General features: G+C 44.8%; 1 protein-coding gene across 2 annotated transcripts in view; it reads right to left on the bottom strand.

Annotated features, from left to right (window-relative positions):
* Positions 1–16,841, bottom strand: part of Capn3 (calpain 3) — a 47,252-nt gene that overhangs the window by 28,960 nt on the left and 1,451 nt on the right. The window lies entirely within an intron of this gene.

The raw sequence follows: 16,841 nt of genomic DNA, 5'->3' as shown, positions 1-16,841 counted from the left end.
CCCTCCCTCCCTCCCTCCCTCCCTCCCTCCCTCCCTCCCTCCCTCCCTCCCTCCCTCCTTCCCTCCTCCCTTCTTCCTCTTTCTGCATCCACTCCTCCTTTCTCTTCAGAAAAGAGCAAGCCTCCCAAGTATATCAGCCAGGCATGGCATATCAAGTTGCAGTACAAGTAGGCACCGCCTCTCCTAATAAGGCTGGACCAGGCAACCCAGCAGGAGGGTTCCAAAAGAGTCAGAGACAGCCCCTGCTCCTACCGTTAGGAGCCCCACAAGAAGACTATAGTGATTTTAAAAAAGAAAGACGAAGTGGGTACCTTTCAGCAGACGCTGCCAAGGTTTGCCACTGTGCAAACACACAACTTCCCAGAGTTAGAGTAAGAGGGCTATTGTGGGATGGTGGGGCGGGGAGTGAAAGAGAGAAAGGCCCTGTCAGTGTGGGGACAGGAGAGAGGCAGGCAGGAAGACAGACATAGAGAACAGGAAGAGGAGAGACAAAGACAAGAAGACACTATGACTGCTGGGCACTCCTTTAAAAGGTGCACCTGCCACGTGGCTGACGGTGCAGATGAGGCAGGCTGCCCCCTCCCACCCCCATGACAACGAAGACCAAGAGGCACAGCTGTCACATATGTGTAGAGGGCCTAGGTCAGTCCCATGCAAGCTCTCTGGTAGGCAGTTCAGTCTCTGAGCCCCTGTGATCCCAAGTTAGTTGATTCCGTGGGTTTTCTTGTGGTGTCCTTGGCCCCTCTGGCTCCCATTATATAACAGCGCTTTATGCCAGAAGACTGGAGAATACAGGTAAGACACAGAAGGAAACAAAGTGTTCGGTTGGAACCTCCAGCTCACCCCAGCATGACCTGGGAATGCCCATTCCTGTCTCTCTCTCCAAACCCCGCCTGCTCAGAGAGCCTCTGAATGAGAGAAAGGCGTCCAAAAGCCCAGTTCTGCATTCTTGGAACTCACCGCAGCTTCCTTCCCTGAAGTTGCCAGCTGCCCAAGTCCTTGCCTAAAGCCCTGAAAGACTCAGCTTTGACCATACTTGACACAACCCCAGCTGTGGCAGACAGGTCATCTCGCCTACAATGTATAAAGTCTCCCTGCTTTCATTTGTGGGTGCAGCTTCTCTGGCTCCCACCTCTGGAACTGGAGAACTTGCCTGGGAGTTGCTTTGCTCAAATACACCTGTTAAACTTTTTCAATTCAGCTTGATCTGGCTTACTGTGTCAGGGGACAGAAAACCTATTACAAAGGTGAACCAAGGATTTAAAATGAAACAAAACCTTCCAAAAGCACAGGAATAAGTAAATAAATAATAAATACATGTAATAACAAAAATTTAAAGCCCACTAACACTAAGCAACCAAATGGAAACCCTAGCCGATGGTTAGAAGGGAGAAAGTACAGCATGTAATTTATTGCCTGCCATGCTCAACACCCACTTAAAATCACTTTACAGGCAGGCTGAGTATGCAACTCCATTGGTAGAGAGCTTATTTAGCCTGCAGGAAGCCCTGGATTTGACTCCCAGTCTCCCATAAACTGGATGTAAAGTCTCATACCTGTCATCACAGCACTTAGGAGGTAGAAAGAGGAGGATCAAAGTTCAGGGTCATCCTTGGCAGTATAGTGAGTTTGAGGCCAGTTTGGGATACATGAAACCCTTTGTCAGAAACAAAATGGGTTGGATGGAGAGATGGCTCAGCAATTAACACTTGTTACTCTTGCAGAGGACCTAGATTCGATTTCCAGCAACCACACAGTAGCTCACAACTACTGTGACTCTTGATCCAGGGGATTTAGCACCCCTTGCAGGAAGGCCCTAGGCACACAAATGATACACATACACACATGCAGACAACTCATACACATAAAATAAAATGACAATAAATAAATATTTAAAAAATCAATGTGGAATTTCTTTAAGAAAAACTAAAAACATTACAATGTGGCTACTTATAGATATACTTGAGGGAATCTACATTAGCATATCACAGAGATTCCTGTGACATTTATTGTGGCACTGTTCACAATAGCTGAGTTATGGAAGAGCCTACCTGGTCATCAACAAAAGAGTGTATTAAGAACATGTATTATATATGTACAACGGGATCTTTTGTTGTTGTTTTTATGAGACAGGGTTTCTCTTTGTAGCCCTGGCTGTCCCAGAGCTCACTCTGTAGACCAGGCTAGCCTCGAACTCACAGAGATCTGCCTGTCTCTGCCTCCTGAGTGTTGGGATTAAAGGCGTGCGCCACCACACCCACCTGCATAATAGAATCTTATTCAACTGAAAGGAAGAACAGAATTTGGGTAGTGATAGTTGTCAGCAGTGAGGGCAGTCACTGCCCAGCTTGATGACATGAGCTTAATATCCAGAACTCACACGGTGAATGGAAAGGCTCTCTCCCTCCCGTTGTCCTTTAACCTCCCAGAAGATACCATAAAAGAATGAAATTATGTCATTTACAGGAGAATGCAACTGGAGACCATCATGTTAAACAAAATAAGCCAGAATTAAAAAAAAGCAAAACCACAAACATTGCATGTTTTCTCTTAAATGGGAAATCTAGACTTGCAAACAGGCCAGGTTGGTAGGATGCTTGCATAGAATGCACAAAGCCCTGGGTTCATCCCAGAGCTGCATAAACTGGATGTGATGGTCCACCAAGCCTCCAAGATACATAAAGTGCACTTATAAGAGAGAATGAGAGAATGAAAGAGCCTTTCCCCAGGCTCTGGGGCGCTGCTGACCTCCTACAAACCACATGTGGAAGTCAGAAGAACAGAAGCCATGCTGCCACAAGTGCTGTGTTACAGATAATGCATAAGTCACTGCTCATAAAAAATAATAAAGATTTTTGAAAAAGGTGAACGTAGAACGGCGAGACAGGCATGGTGGCACATGCCTGTGGTGGCACATGCCTGCAATCCCAGTACCTAGGTAAGGCAGGCAGAGGGCAGGGAGCTAGGGTCATCATGGGCTACATACCATGTTTGAGACCAGCCTGGCTCCAGGAGATGTGTCTCAAAAAGCCAAAAAAAATTTTTTTAAGCTTTGTTCTTTTTGTTTTTTTGAGACACTATCGTTTGTCCCGGAACTAGCTCTGTAGATTGGCTTCAAACTCAGAGATCCATCTGCCTCAGCTTCCAGAGAGCTGGGATCAAAGATAAGTGCCACATGGTCTGTAACTTAAGTTTTAAAAAGAAAAGAAAGACCAAAGGTGATTATTTGAGAAGAGGAAGGATAGCAGTGGGAGTGGGAAGAGAAAAGCAAGAAAGAGTAACGGAGGATAAATATAAGCCAAGAAAAATACATACGTTACAAAAATGTCATAATGAAACCCATTTTTTATGTGTGTGTGCACGTGGAGGCTATAGGTCAACCTTGGGTGTCATATCTCAAGTGCTCTCCATTGTGTTTTTTGAAGCAGAGGCTCTTACTAACTTGGAGCTCACAGAGTACACTAGGCTGGCTGGCTAGACAGTCTCAGGGAATCTGCCTGTCTCTGCTTCTCCAGTGCTGGGATTCGGAGCACTTCCCACCATGTCAGGATTTTTAAAGTAAGTTTTGGGGGCTGATCTCAGGCCATCATGTTTGCACATCAAACACTATACGGGCCAAGTGACCTCCTCAGCCCTCACTTTTGCTTTTGTGATACATGACTGGGGAACACATATTATCTGCCATGTGGCTGATTCTAAGATTGGAGTAGGAAATACACCAGATGAACCTGGGCATCTTATAATGATTCAAAGTCAAAATGTTATCAAGAAGATTTGAAAACAAACAAACAAACCCAGGAATTTGTTACACAGATATAGGAGCCAACAGAGAACTTCCATTGACTGTTGTTGGGATAACGGGCAATGACACAATGACTCAAAATAAGAGACAATATACATGAGTCCATATTGTTATAAATGGCTGCACAGAGGTGCACATGGAGAGGACACAGCCCACACTCTCATGCAGAATTATCCCCCGAATGTTTAAGACACTCTGTGCTCAAGGCTGTGGAACATGACTTTCTAGTCATTAAGTGTGAGCTTATGCTTAGGTTCTAGCTTCTGAGAAATAAAGGAGCGGGAAAGAAACTTCACAGTACAGAAATTTGATGGGCACTTCAACCTTCAACCTGAGGAGGCATGTTCACAGCCTGTGCCCTCAATTTGTGGTGTGATGAGAAGGTACTTGCCTTCTGCAGTTAGCCTCCTCAAACCACATAAGCCCAGGGCTGGAGAGATGGCTCAGTGGTTCAGAGTACTTGCTGCTTTTGCAGAGGCCCCTGGTTCAGTTCCCAGCATTCACATGGCAACCCATAATGGTCTGTAGCTCCAGTTATAAGGGCTCTATTGCCCTCTTCTGGCCTGCAGGAGTACTGCACACATGTGGGGTACATAATATGCATGCAAGCAAAACATTCATACACATAAAATAAAAATTAAAAATTATTTTAAAAAACAGACATGTCGCACCTGCTGTGCGGCCTGCATCCGAGAATGTAGCGAGGTTGTCAGGATAGATGACACAGAGACCGGTCGGTTGCTTTAAGAAAACTTTATGCTTCCCAAGTCAGCTTTAGGAGGAGATTCCAAGTCCGCTTAGGAGAGAGAAGTCTCTCCAGGAAAAAAGAGCTTCCCTTTTTAAGGACTTCTGTCATCCATCTACATACAATTCTTTCCAGACTTCTCACCCTCCTGGCTGGTGGTTTAATCTCCGGCCCCAGAATCGGCCCCAGAATCGGGGAGACACAGCAGGGGGGACAGGAAGAGGCATCTAGCCATAGGGGGTGTGAACGTCATGGTATCTCAGTGAGCGAGCCCTTATCTGAGCCCTATCAAGAGCTTTATAGCACTGAATTGTTTTCAGTAAACATTACACAGCTGCCTGCTCCCAGGCTGAAAGGGAAGTGGGTTTCTGCTCAAGGTCTGGTGTCCCCACACAGACAAATACATAAGCCCAGTCTAGTCAGGAGAAAAGTAGAGACAGATACCAACTGAGAGGCATTTTACAAAATCCTTACTATGCAGCACATCATAAACAAGGAAAACCTGAGAAGGGAGGCTAAGGAGACATGATACCTAAGTGACTATGTAAGGGAGGATTCTTGGAACATAAAAGATAGTGGACAGTCTCTAAGGAAAGAAAGTGTGGGCACTGCTTTCAATAATATATCGATATTGGTTATTGACAGAAAATGTGCTGGGTCATGATATAGAAAGGAAAATTGGACTGAGTACAGCCATTCTCCCTATCTTTGGGGTAGATACCAAGACCCCTAAAAATCTGAAACCATGGGTAGGACCAATGCCCACATATATTAGACTCTTTCCTGTACACACACTGAAGATAGCTTAGCTTATAAATTAGGCAATAAGATAGAACAATTAAAACAATATACAATAATGGATGTTATTTAAAACTTTTGAACTTTTTCAAGAATATTCCCTTTAGTATTTTTGTATCACAGTTGACCACAGGTAACTAAAACTGCAGAGAGTAAAACCACAGAGAAGGACTACACATGGGATCCAGTGCTATCTTTACAATTTTTTTTGGTTTTTCGAGACAGGGTTTCTCTGTGGCTTTGGAGGCTGTCCTGGAACTCGCTTGGTAGTCCAGGCTGGTCTCGAACTCACAGAGATCCGCCTGCCTCTGCCTCCCAAGTGCTGGGATTAAAGGCGTGTGCCACCACGCCTATCTATACAATTTTTATACATAAAAATTTATACATAAACCTGTAATTGTAAAATTAGAAGTTTAGGGCTGGACAGATGGCTCAGTGGTTAAGAGCACCTACTGCTCTTCCTGAGGATCTGAGTTTGGTTCCCAGCACCCACATCAGGCAGCTCACAGCAGCCTGTAACCCCAGCTCCAGGGGTATCTGACACCTCAGACATCGGTGGCCATCTGCATTCCCATGCCATGCACATGTACCCACACAGGCACACAGACGCAGAATTTAAAAAAATAATTTTTTTTTGGTTTTTTGAGACAGGGTTTCTCTGTAGTTTTGGAGGCTGTCCTGGCACTTGCTCTGTAGACCAGGCTGGCCTCCAACTCACAGAGATCCGCCTGCCTCTGCCTCCCGAGTGTTGGGATTAAAGGCATGCACCATCACCACCCAGCTTAAAATAATAAAATTTAAAAATCTTTTAAAAACACAATAAAAGTAAATTTAGAAGCTAATTAAAATTTAAAAAAGAAATTTAACTAACCAAAAAAGTACACATATGCTAATGAACCCACCTTGCAGATCTTCTGGGTTTGCACACACACTCCTTGCCAGCTCCAAATGTTCTTTTACAGCTACAGGCATCTGCTTGCAGAAGGGCTTTGTCCCACATGCTTCTAAGCACTTTGACCTTCTCCCACTGACATGCCAGGGCTCCTAGGAAGGCCCTTGATAGGGCAGCCTGGGTCAACTGTGTCACTCAGGAAGGAGTCTGGCTGCTCAGCGGGGACCTTTCTGTTTAACCAGACTTGACACCATGCCACTGAGCCAGCTTGGGCTAGAAGGTTAAGGCTTGTCCTCCTGCCTCCGGTTTCTTTACTGTTTGTCCCTTCTGTGGACCCTGAAACTCCATGCCTCTGTTCTCTTTGCCACCCCACTCTCTCCTCCCCAAACTCCTGCTCTCAGGAAGAGCTGAGCTAACCGATTCTACCCTGTAATCCTAGTGGAAGAAGTTACACGGGTAAGGAGAACCCTACTAAGCTACTTGCTCAGAGTTAGGGTGAATCCACGACCTTATGCTCTGAGCATTGACCGCTTCACTCGCTATTTCCCAACAGCTGTCTGCAGATTTCATGCCCCCTTCCCCTACCTTCGGCCTCTTCCATGTGATGGCCTTCATCTTGGCTTTCTGGCTCAGCTCCTGTGAGCCAAGGGCCTGCACACCTGCTGGGAAGACGCGGTCTTCAAAGAGGCGCTTCTGAGCCAGACACCGTTGTTTGAGAACGACAAAATCCTGCCCCTCAAACTTGAGAGGTTGCGAGACAGTGCCCTCTCCATTCCGCCTGTCCCTCTCTCGGATCACCCTGTCACAGAAGAATCCCGGCAGCAGGTAGGGCATGATGACTAGCGGAACTGGGCCTTCGCTGCGGCCTCTCTCCTGCTGCACCCTCAGCCCAGGCCTAATCCTCTGGTGAATGGCCCGGAGCCTATATAGCTCCTCCACCCTCAGCAGCTTGATGCAAATGAACACAGTCCAGAGAAAGGCCGTGGTCAGAGTCAGCAGCTTTGGCTAGAGGCCCCTGAGCCCATGGTCTAGGGGCAACACATGCAAGTCAGAGAGGGAGCCAGGGAGGGAGAGAGCAAGCCAGAAATGGCTGGGGGACAGACAACAATGGCTTGCAGACCTTTAGGGCACCTCGAACAGCCTTGCTGGGACTCTTGCTTTAAAAAGAGAAGATAAAGTTTCAGAGAGCTCCCCCTGCCTCAGCAAAAGGCATTCATGCCTTTGACACTAGCCATCAATGGGATATAGCATGGGGCCTTCTAAACATGCTGTATACACTAATCCTATACAGGCTGCTGAATGCATAGGAGGCATCCGCTCCAAGCCTTTGTCTGAGGGTAATGAAGCCTCGTTCTCCTGATGTTCCTGCCCCACCCCTGCAGACCTTGAACTGGTCTATGAGGATGCAGAGGGCAAGTATCTGGATCTCAGAGCAAAAGACCCTAATACAGCTGACCCCAGGGCAAATACAACACATCCGTTTCTCCTCATTTAGTACCTCTGGGTGGGGAAGTGTGGTAATTGGGAGAGGCAAATAAATGTGGGTTGGAGCTCAAACTTACTATGAGGCTTAGGATGACCTTTAATTTCTCATCCTCCGGTCTCTACCTTCCCAGCACTGAAAGTACAGACATGGACCACCACGCCTGGTTGTGTGGTGCTTGGGATGAAACCCAGGACCTAGTGCATGCCAAGTGAGCTGCATTGCAGCCCATGGGTGCGAGAGGACTGCTGCTAAGAATGCTTGGCTCTCCCACACTTTCATTGTGTTTGCTGGGGAAAGTGGGAAGGAAGGTGGGACGGGCAGGCGACACGCTAGAGGGGTGTCGAGGCCTCCAACAAGCTCACTGAGCTCCACCGCCTTCATCTGCCCTGGAAATCTCAAAGTGTACTCTTTGAACTTCAGGTATCCACTTCAATATGAAACACCAATGTAAAATGCAGCTTTCCAGTGGGTGTGATAGTACATACCACAATCTCAGCACTTGAGAAGATGAGGCAGGAGGATTTCTTTGAGTTACAGGCCAGCCCAGGCAACATGGGGGGTTCTAGGCCAGCATTAATTACATTAATTGTAACAAAAGGAAACCAAATGAGCAAAGACAGAACAAAATTTAATAAATAATAAGTAAGTTTTAAGGCCTAGTCTCAGGATTCAAATATCTCCTCAAGTTGAGGTATGGGCTGCATCTCTGCATTTATTTATTACTCTCTCTGTACATAATATTTATTCTCTCTCTCTCTCACTCTGTGTGTGTGTGTGTGTGTGTGTGTGTGTGTGTGTGTGTCTGCTTTCACGTTTTCACATGCAGGCCAGAGGTGTTGTTCCTCAGGTTCTGTCCATCTTGTTTTTTGAGTCAGAGTTGGGGCCCACAAGTATAGGAGACAATTTTGCTTGGAACTTGCATTTCGTTTGGGGTTATGCTCCCCTATGCTTATAGTAATGCATTTGGCAGGCTAATTCCCTCACCCACTAGTACTGCTGCACACACACCTCTCTCCAAACAATGCACCGGCAACCATAGAACCCCCAGACCCCAACCTGCATCAGGCTACACATAGTCCCGTCTCTGAATTGTAGTTTCCCCCCACCCCTGGTAACAATCAAACATCTTTCTTTCTTTCTTTCTTTCTTTCTTTCTTTCTTTCTTTCTTTCTTCCTTCCTTCCTTCCTTCCTTCCTTTCTTTCTTTTTTTCAGAGACAGAAACCAACTTTAAATAAGGTTTTAGACTCTGCCAAATGCCAACAGTGGGTGAATTAAGCAAAGTAAGGAAGTATTTCAACATTTTTACTCTACCATTTATCAGGCATCAACTATTATAATTTAAAAATGCTGAACAAAATCAGTAAATAAAAATAAAGCCTATGACTATGGAAAGATAGTAGTGAAAAATGGGAATCTGCATGGCTTCTAGAACCTTCTGTTGCAACCAATAAAGCATTATTTTACAAGCCTCCATTCAGGTAAGAACCTTATTGTCCTGCTACCAACCCAAATCCAGGGTCTAAAGGGGTAGGTAGACAGTAGATAGGTAAGGCCCCATCCATATAAATGAGAGAACATCTAACTAAGAGGTTATGTAAACAGCCTAATGTCAAGTGTTCACCAAAACCAAATGTTCTCTAAGGTCCAGAGATCCAGCTGCTATATGGAAAGTATTTATTTTTACACAGGTGATTCCTTTTTGCTTTGGAGAAAGGGTCTCCCCATGTAGCACAGGCTTTTCTTAAACTCAGTGATCTTGCTTGGCCTTGATCTTGGCAGAGATCACAATGGTGCACTACATGCCCCAACTTAGCACTTTGCTGAAACAGATGGTTTCTAGTTAACATACCAAAGAACAGAGGGCCAGTCTGGTCTGAAATAGTTTTGAGTACGTGCTCAGTCATACAAAACTGAGTCCTGTAGTAACTTTGCAGGGACAGTAACCCACTATCTTATGCCTTTGCATAGTTGGGTATGTGTATGAACAATGCCAGGTGCATTGTGGGAAGGGACATGCGCAGTAGGGAAAATGAATGTATGAATGTATGGCCTATCAGTCAAAATAACTGCCCAAACTACACCCCTTACCAATCACCTCCTCTGTTTCTTGAATACCATAAAAGGAAGCTCCAAATCTGAATTGGGCCCTTGAGTACTCTGACTCACATGGCCAACTGTCCGTCTTGACATATTCCCCACCATCTGTTTTACTGCTTCCCTTAGAATATAATTATCTTGTTTCTTTTGTAAATCTATGTGATCCCTTATTTTCAATTCTTTGGATAGGAGGCCAAGACCCTGAGAATATCCAGCCCAGGCCCTGACCACTGGTAACAATAGTGTCTCTCTCTGAACCTGGTGCTCACTGGCTAGGCTAGGATGGCTAGCCAATGAACCTCATGAATCCACTCATCTCTATGTCTCTGGCATAGGGATTACAGGGATATACTTTACAACACCTGACTTTTTCACATGGGTTCTGGGGACACAACTCAGATTCTCATGACTAAAATTCACTTTACATGCAAGCTGCTTCCCAGCTCCAGTCTCTGCATTTTAAATCAGTTTATTAGGAGACTCTTAGGTCCACTAAAGCTTGAAACCATGATTTTTGTCATCAGGATACTATAATATGTGTGAATTATTCTTAATTAAAATTGTTTTTCTCTTAAATGGGATGGGGTATGGAAGTGTAGGATAAGGAGGGACATATGAGGAGGGTTAACACTAAAGACTGTTGAAAATACCTCATGGAATCCTACTGTAGAAACCTCCTAAAATACACACACGTATATAAAAGGAGTTTAAATGGAGTTACCCCATAATGGGGGGGTTGACAATGCCTCCCTCAGGCACCATAGGCTATCAAATAAAAACCCCAATGCTGGGTATGGGTTATCTATTTTCATGTTGTTGTTCTGCAGACATAGATTTCCCTAAACATTACAAGCCATTGTTATTGCTCTTGCCTACTCTCTAGAACTTGATGGTAAGACCTAATCTTTGAACACATCACACAGTTCAGTCATAGAACATGGAGACTCAAGCTGGTAGCAACCAGAAAGCTTCATCTCTATTAGAGAGCTTTTTTTTGTTTGTTTGTTTTTTGTTTTTTGAGGCAGGGTTTCTCTGTGACTTTGGAGGCTGTTCTGGAACTAGCTCTTGTAGACCAGGCTGGTCTCAAACTCACAGAGATCCACCTGCCTCTGCCTCCTGAGTGCTGGGATTAAAGGCGTGCGACACCACCCCCTGGCATACTGGGTAGCTTTTATAGGGCTGTAGTCTGTTTAAATTACTGGGGGAGAAAAGTATTAAGCAATCTTACACAGCCATGAACTTTATGAACTACATAGAGTTCTCTACATACTACTCTGTGACTGTCTTGGCAAGAAAGCCTTACTGGTACAGCAGCCTTACTGGTACAACCACTTTCTGGCTTGATTTAAAACCCATTCCACAAGACGGAACTAATGCCTGGTATTGTTAAATGAACCAAACCCCATGACTAGTTAGGTCACAATACCTAGGGCCCTAGTACTATCACTTTGCTAAATAGACATAGTCTTAAATTTCCCTCTAAGTTATTATCTTTACACCCATAGATTAGTGCATCTCTCAACCCTCAACAGATAAGTTTCTTTTTGCAGTATATGACAACTAACATGAAGATCCACAATTGGTCAGTGTTCACAGAATGGGTCTGTGGAGTGCTTAGCTCTAAATAGAACATCTATATCATAGCCCTTCCCCTCAAGGTACAGGGATCACTGCAGAAGAGGAGGTGGAAAGATTGTAAGAGCCAGAAGTAGTGAGTGTCTGTGGCCAAACTATTTGTCATATATGACAGTGCAGTTTATCAAATGAACTCACAATGAATATGACCATACACACACAGACCTACAGATGATCAAGCCAGCCAACAATTCCATCATGGACTGGGGAGGTGCTCATGAAATACCACCCTGGATGAGAAACTATTAGCAATTGATAGCTGATGGAGGAAGGTGACTAAGTCTTCTTCTGGGATGTGGTTCCCCAAAAGGCTACCATGCTCCAGGAGATGGACTTACATCCATGCACATACAGATGCCACAAAGTAGAATCAGTGAGCTTTAGAAAAGAAAAAACTGGCTGGGGAGATAGTTCAGAGGTTGGGCTGGAGAGCTGGCTCAGCCGTTAAAGGCTAGGCTCACAACCAAAAATATAGTTCAGAAAAGAAAAAACTGGCTGGGGAGATAGTTCAGAGGTTGGGCTGGAGAGCTGGCTCAGCCGTTAAAGGCTAGGCTCACAACCAAAAATATAGTTCAGAGGTTAAGAGCATTGTGTTCTTGCAGGTTTAGTTCTCAGCACCCACTTGGTAACAACGACTGGTCTCCAAGGACACTGTGTGCATGTGGTGCACATACATGCAGACAAAACACCCACACACATAAAATAAAAATAAATATGGGGGGATGGGTACACACCTTTAATCCCAGCACTTGGTAGGCAGAGGCAGGAGGCAGGTTATTGTGGGATAATCTTTTTGTACACTGTGAAGATGTGTCTCTGCCAAGGCACCTTCTGATTGGTTTAATAAAGATCTGAACAGACAATAGCTAGGCAGGAGAGGATAGGTGGGACTTCTGGGCAAAGATGGTAACTCTGGGAACAAGAGAGGTTGGATTCACCAGCCAGACAGGGAGGACATGGGACACAGTGCTGAGCAGAGTTGGCAGAAGGTAGATTCATATAAACAGGTTAATTTAAGTCATAAGAGCTAAAGCCTAAGCTAAGGCCAAGATTTCATACTTAATAAGAAGTCTCAGTGTCATTATTTGGGAGCTGATGGTCCAAAGAAAGTCCACCTACAGGAGGTAGACCTTTGTGATTTTTAGGCCATAATGAGTTCCAGTCCAGTCAAGGCTACATAGTAAGACTCTGTCTCAAAACAAAACAGAACAACATTATACGCATGTATGAAATTGTCAATAAGAGGTTGTTTCCTCTATTTTTCTTACTGTCATCTACTGTATGTTAAACATATTATCCTGTTTATCCCTTACTACCCCACATATGGTATATACAATAAGTAAATGTTTAAAATTATGTAAATAAGAAACAAGTGTTTTCAAATTGGAGTTTATTTATTTATTTATTTGGGAGACTAATCTCTTATACTCCATGAACTCACTATGTGGACAAGGCTGGCCTTGAACTCCTGATCCTCTTGCCTCCTCCTCTGAGTTATAAGATTACAGATTCAAACCACCATATCTGACTAGAGATTAAATTTAAAATTATTTAAATTTACTTTTAATGTGTATGGGTATTTTGGCTGTTCTGTGTTCACTATATTCACTACATGTATGCACTTCCTAAGAAGGCCAGAAAGTGGCGATAGATCCATCGGCACTGGAGTTACAGACAGTTGTCAGCTGCTATACCAGTGTTGGGAATCGAACTGTCAGTGAAGTGAAGATCTCGGAAAAGGTAAAGAGATGAGGTCACACAGAGAGCAGTAAAGTCTAGCCAAGGTGTCTGATTCACGCTGGTAGGCATCATGGAAGAAGGTCGAGCCGTGGGCTGGGAGTGTCGGGTGTGGGACATGGAAGTGGGCAAGGGGGTCTGATCTGCCTCTTTTTTTCCACGCTGTGCAGTATTTTCCCTCATATTTCTCACTTTTCCCCACAGCTCTGAAACCACAGTGCATCTTACACGGCAAAGCCTCCTTCCAAAGTGGTTGGCTGAGTTGGGGAGTGGCCATCACTTCCTGTGGACAAGGAGATCAAGCAAGTGTGGTGATGTATTGTTTATGATCTTGAGAGACCCAGGCCCCAGAGAATCCCTGATCTGCAACTCCTATACAGTCCCTGAATGGCTCAACTCTGAGCCTCAACCCAGTGAAAGAAACACATCCTAGATTTGAGACCCAAGCCAGTGAAAGAGACACTTTATCCCTAAACCTAGAGTCTGGGAAAAACACCCAAATTCTGAGACTAGCACCAAAAGAATACCCTTTGCCCCTGGAATTGGAACCTGTATAAGGGAACCAGGCCCTAAAAGTGGAGCCAAAAAAAAAAAACAAAAAGAACCATAGAAAGAAACACAGTTTGGCTCTAGAATCGGAGCCATCTTTGTCCACCGACATAAAACCAGCCAATCCTTGAGCTGGAAAAACTGACCAATCCCAGGCCTCAGGCTTGTAATTCCCCCTGGGTTTGGAATCTCCTCAGGGTGGGAATTCCCCTCAGATTGGAAATTATCAACACTTCATGGGGGCAGCCAATCACAAGCCAGAGGGCTTAGAAATCCCCCTAGACTCAGGGCAGCCAATCCCAAATCTATAGCTAGGCAGGTTTGGAATTCCCCAAGCCCCCTTCCTCCTGTCTGGCTACTATAAAAACCACATTCCCTATCCTGTTCTGCTCCCGTTGCTGCTTCTGCAGCTGCTGCTGCTATTGTTATCACTGCTGCCACGGCTTATGGAGGGACCCAAGTCAACTCACAAATAACGACTCTTTGTTTTTGCATTGGAATTGGTCTCGTAGTAGTGATCTGGGTTCTGGAAATTGGGTTTAACAATCTAATAAAACTTGCCTGGATCAGAATGCAAAGCTAGCCATAGCTATAGAGGCACACACCTTTAATCCCAGCAGCTACACTAGTTAGCCATAGAAGCTGGGCGTCGGTGGTGCATGCCTTTAATCCAAGCACTGGAGAGGAATATAAGACAGGGTCTCAGACTTAGCAAATTAGTCTCCAGCCACACTGAAGACAGGATTGCCCAAGCCTTGATAGAGTAAGAGGGTGGTGTGGCTGCTTTGCTTTTCTGATCTTCAGCTTGAACCCTGGTATCTGTCTCTGGGTTTATATTTTTTGTCCTACCAGCAAGTGCTAGTATGAAAATTTCAGCTTGGGTGAAATACGGTTGGTGATGAATGACAGTTTGGGAAAATCAACTCAATATCACTCTTAGAGTGTAATTCAAGACATTTTCAACGATGGTAACAAGCAGTAGGCCATCTAGATGGAGGTCCTGAGGGGCTTCTGTCTGACTGGCAGTTTTCTTCAGGTCCAGGTGTTGGCAGCTAGGGGATTAGCTAGGCTAGGAGGAAGGAAGGATAGACAGCTGGGCAAAGCATAGCTGAATATGGAGTTATAACACCAATAACAGGCGGGGCAGGGGATATGCCAAGAAAATGAAGTTCCCATCTAGTGTGTTTACACACAGGACACAGTCCCCTTTTCATACTCTTGGGCCTGACAGAGGTTACTATGTCCAAGGAAGTGCATGGGGAATGGATGTCTCCCAGAATGGCTTTACGTTTTTTGTTTTTTGTTTCTAATTTTTTGAGACAGGGTCTGTGTGTAGCTCTGGCTGTCCTGGAACTCACTCTGTAGACCAGGTTGGTCTTGAACTCACAGAGATCTGCCTCCCAAGTGCTGGGATTAAAGGCTTGTACCACTACCGCCTGGCTACAGCTTTACATTTCAGAAAGTTCTGGAGTCATTTCAATTTTCTAATTTCAATTAATTTGTTTGACTCATACATAATCCTTTGTACTTTCTGACCATAATCATGCAAAGTGAAGAGCTTGGATAACACGTGTATGACCCATTCCAACTGTCCATTTCTAAACCCATTCTATAAATACAAGGACGTATGCCTCAGTCTTTTGGTTTATATGTACATATGTATGTGTGCCTGAGTATATGTATGTACACCACATGTGTGCTGGAACCTACAGAGATCATAAGAGGCATCAGATCCCTGGGAACTGGGAAAACCAGACAGTGATGAGCCACCACCCTGTAGGTGCTCAGAACCAAATGAACCATCTCTCCACCCCCTCCTCCCTCCCCCATGTCCTGATCTTACACATGTGGGACACACAGGCATTTTAACCAGGAGGCTGGAAAATTCAGGATCTCGGTTGTTGGTGATGATGACAGGGGCCCAATATTGAACAGCCAGGTCTCTTGGAGCACACTGGTTCATGTGTGCTAACAGGACAGTGTGTACTTGGGATTACTGTCACTTCCAGAGCATCGCAGACCCTTTATATATATGCAAATCTAGCTTTTGGAGTCAAAGCCGTCAGTGATTTCAGTAAGAACAGTGTTTTGTTTGTAGGCTTTGCTCCGTTTGTCCTTTGAATAGGATTTTAGAAGTAGGGGCCCCCGACTTTGGAAAGCAGGGCTGTCCTGGGTCCAACCCTTAGATATGGGTTTTTATTCACTATCATCATTTGTGTACTGTTGTGGTCGGTATGTGTCCTGTGTCTACAAAGGGCCATGAATATATCCTGCTCTCAACACTGGGAGAAGAGAGGTGAGAAAGCTTGAAGGAATAGCATTTGAGCAGGTATTCAGTGAAAGCAAGGACAAATCGATCAGCCAAACCCTGGCAGGGCACTGCAGGCAGAAGCTCAGCTGTAGTATTAGGTTTGGGAGAAGAGGGTGAAGGAGAGAGGGCAGCATGGGCTAAGCTAAGAAGGACTGCTGCTCAGCTAAGACTTATGCTGCAAGTTGAACAGGGGTGTGACAGTCTAAATACATTGGGTTGCCCACCCCCATGGCTTGAATGGAATCTGAGACCTCACACACACAGGGTGTGTGCCGAGCTACACCTGGCCCTCTGCAGCATTCTCTTCTAAACTGAGAACACTTATGACAGCCATGATGGGCCTTACCAAAGAGCATCGAAGAGTAGATGAGCCTGGTGACAGCTCTAGTTAGTAAATAGAGAAAAGCAAAGCCAGTGAATCCTATGAAAAGCCTAACATTACTTCTTCAGGGAAGTTTTCTCTCTCCAGACATGACCTTCTCTCTTTGACCCCATCCACTCTGGACACGGAGTCCTGACAGTCACTCTAACTCATTGCCCAACCCCTTAAGACTCCAGGCTTCAGCCTCCAAAATAATACAGAGAAACCCTGTCTCGTAAAACCAAAAAAAAAAAAAAAAAAAAAACCAAAAAAAAAAACAAAACAAAACCAAAAACTCCAGGCTTTATGATAGTGTTTTGTCTCTTACTTGTGACTCTCTTAGTAACTTGCATAGTATGTGAAGCTAGTAGATGTACAATAAGTCTTTCTGTGATTACTTTTTCTCTCCTATCTATCATCTATCTAT

This window comes from Mesocricetus auratus, unplaced genomic scaffold (assembly GCF_017639785.1).
Source record: "Mesocricetus auratus isolate SY011 unplaced genomic scaffold, BCM_Maur_2.0 Super-Scaffold_100004, whole genome shotgun sequence".
NCBI lineage: Eukaryota > Metazoa > Chordata > Mammalia > Rodentia > Cricetidae > Mesocricetus > Mesocricetus auratus.
This window is presented reverse-complemented; position numbering and strand designations above follow the sequence as displayed.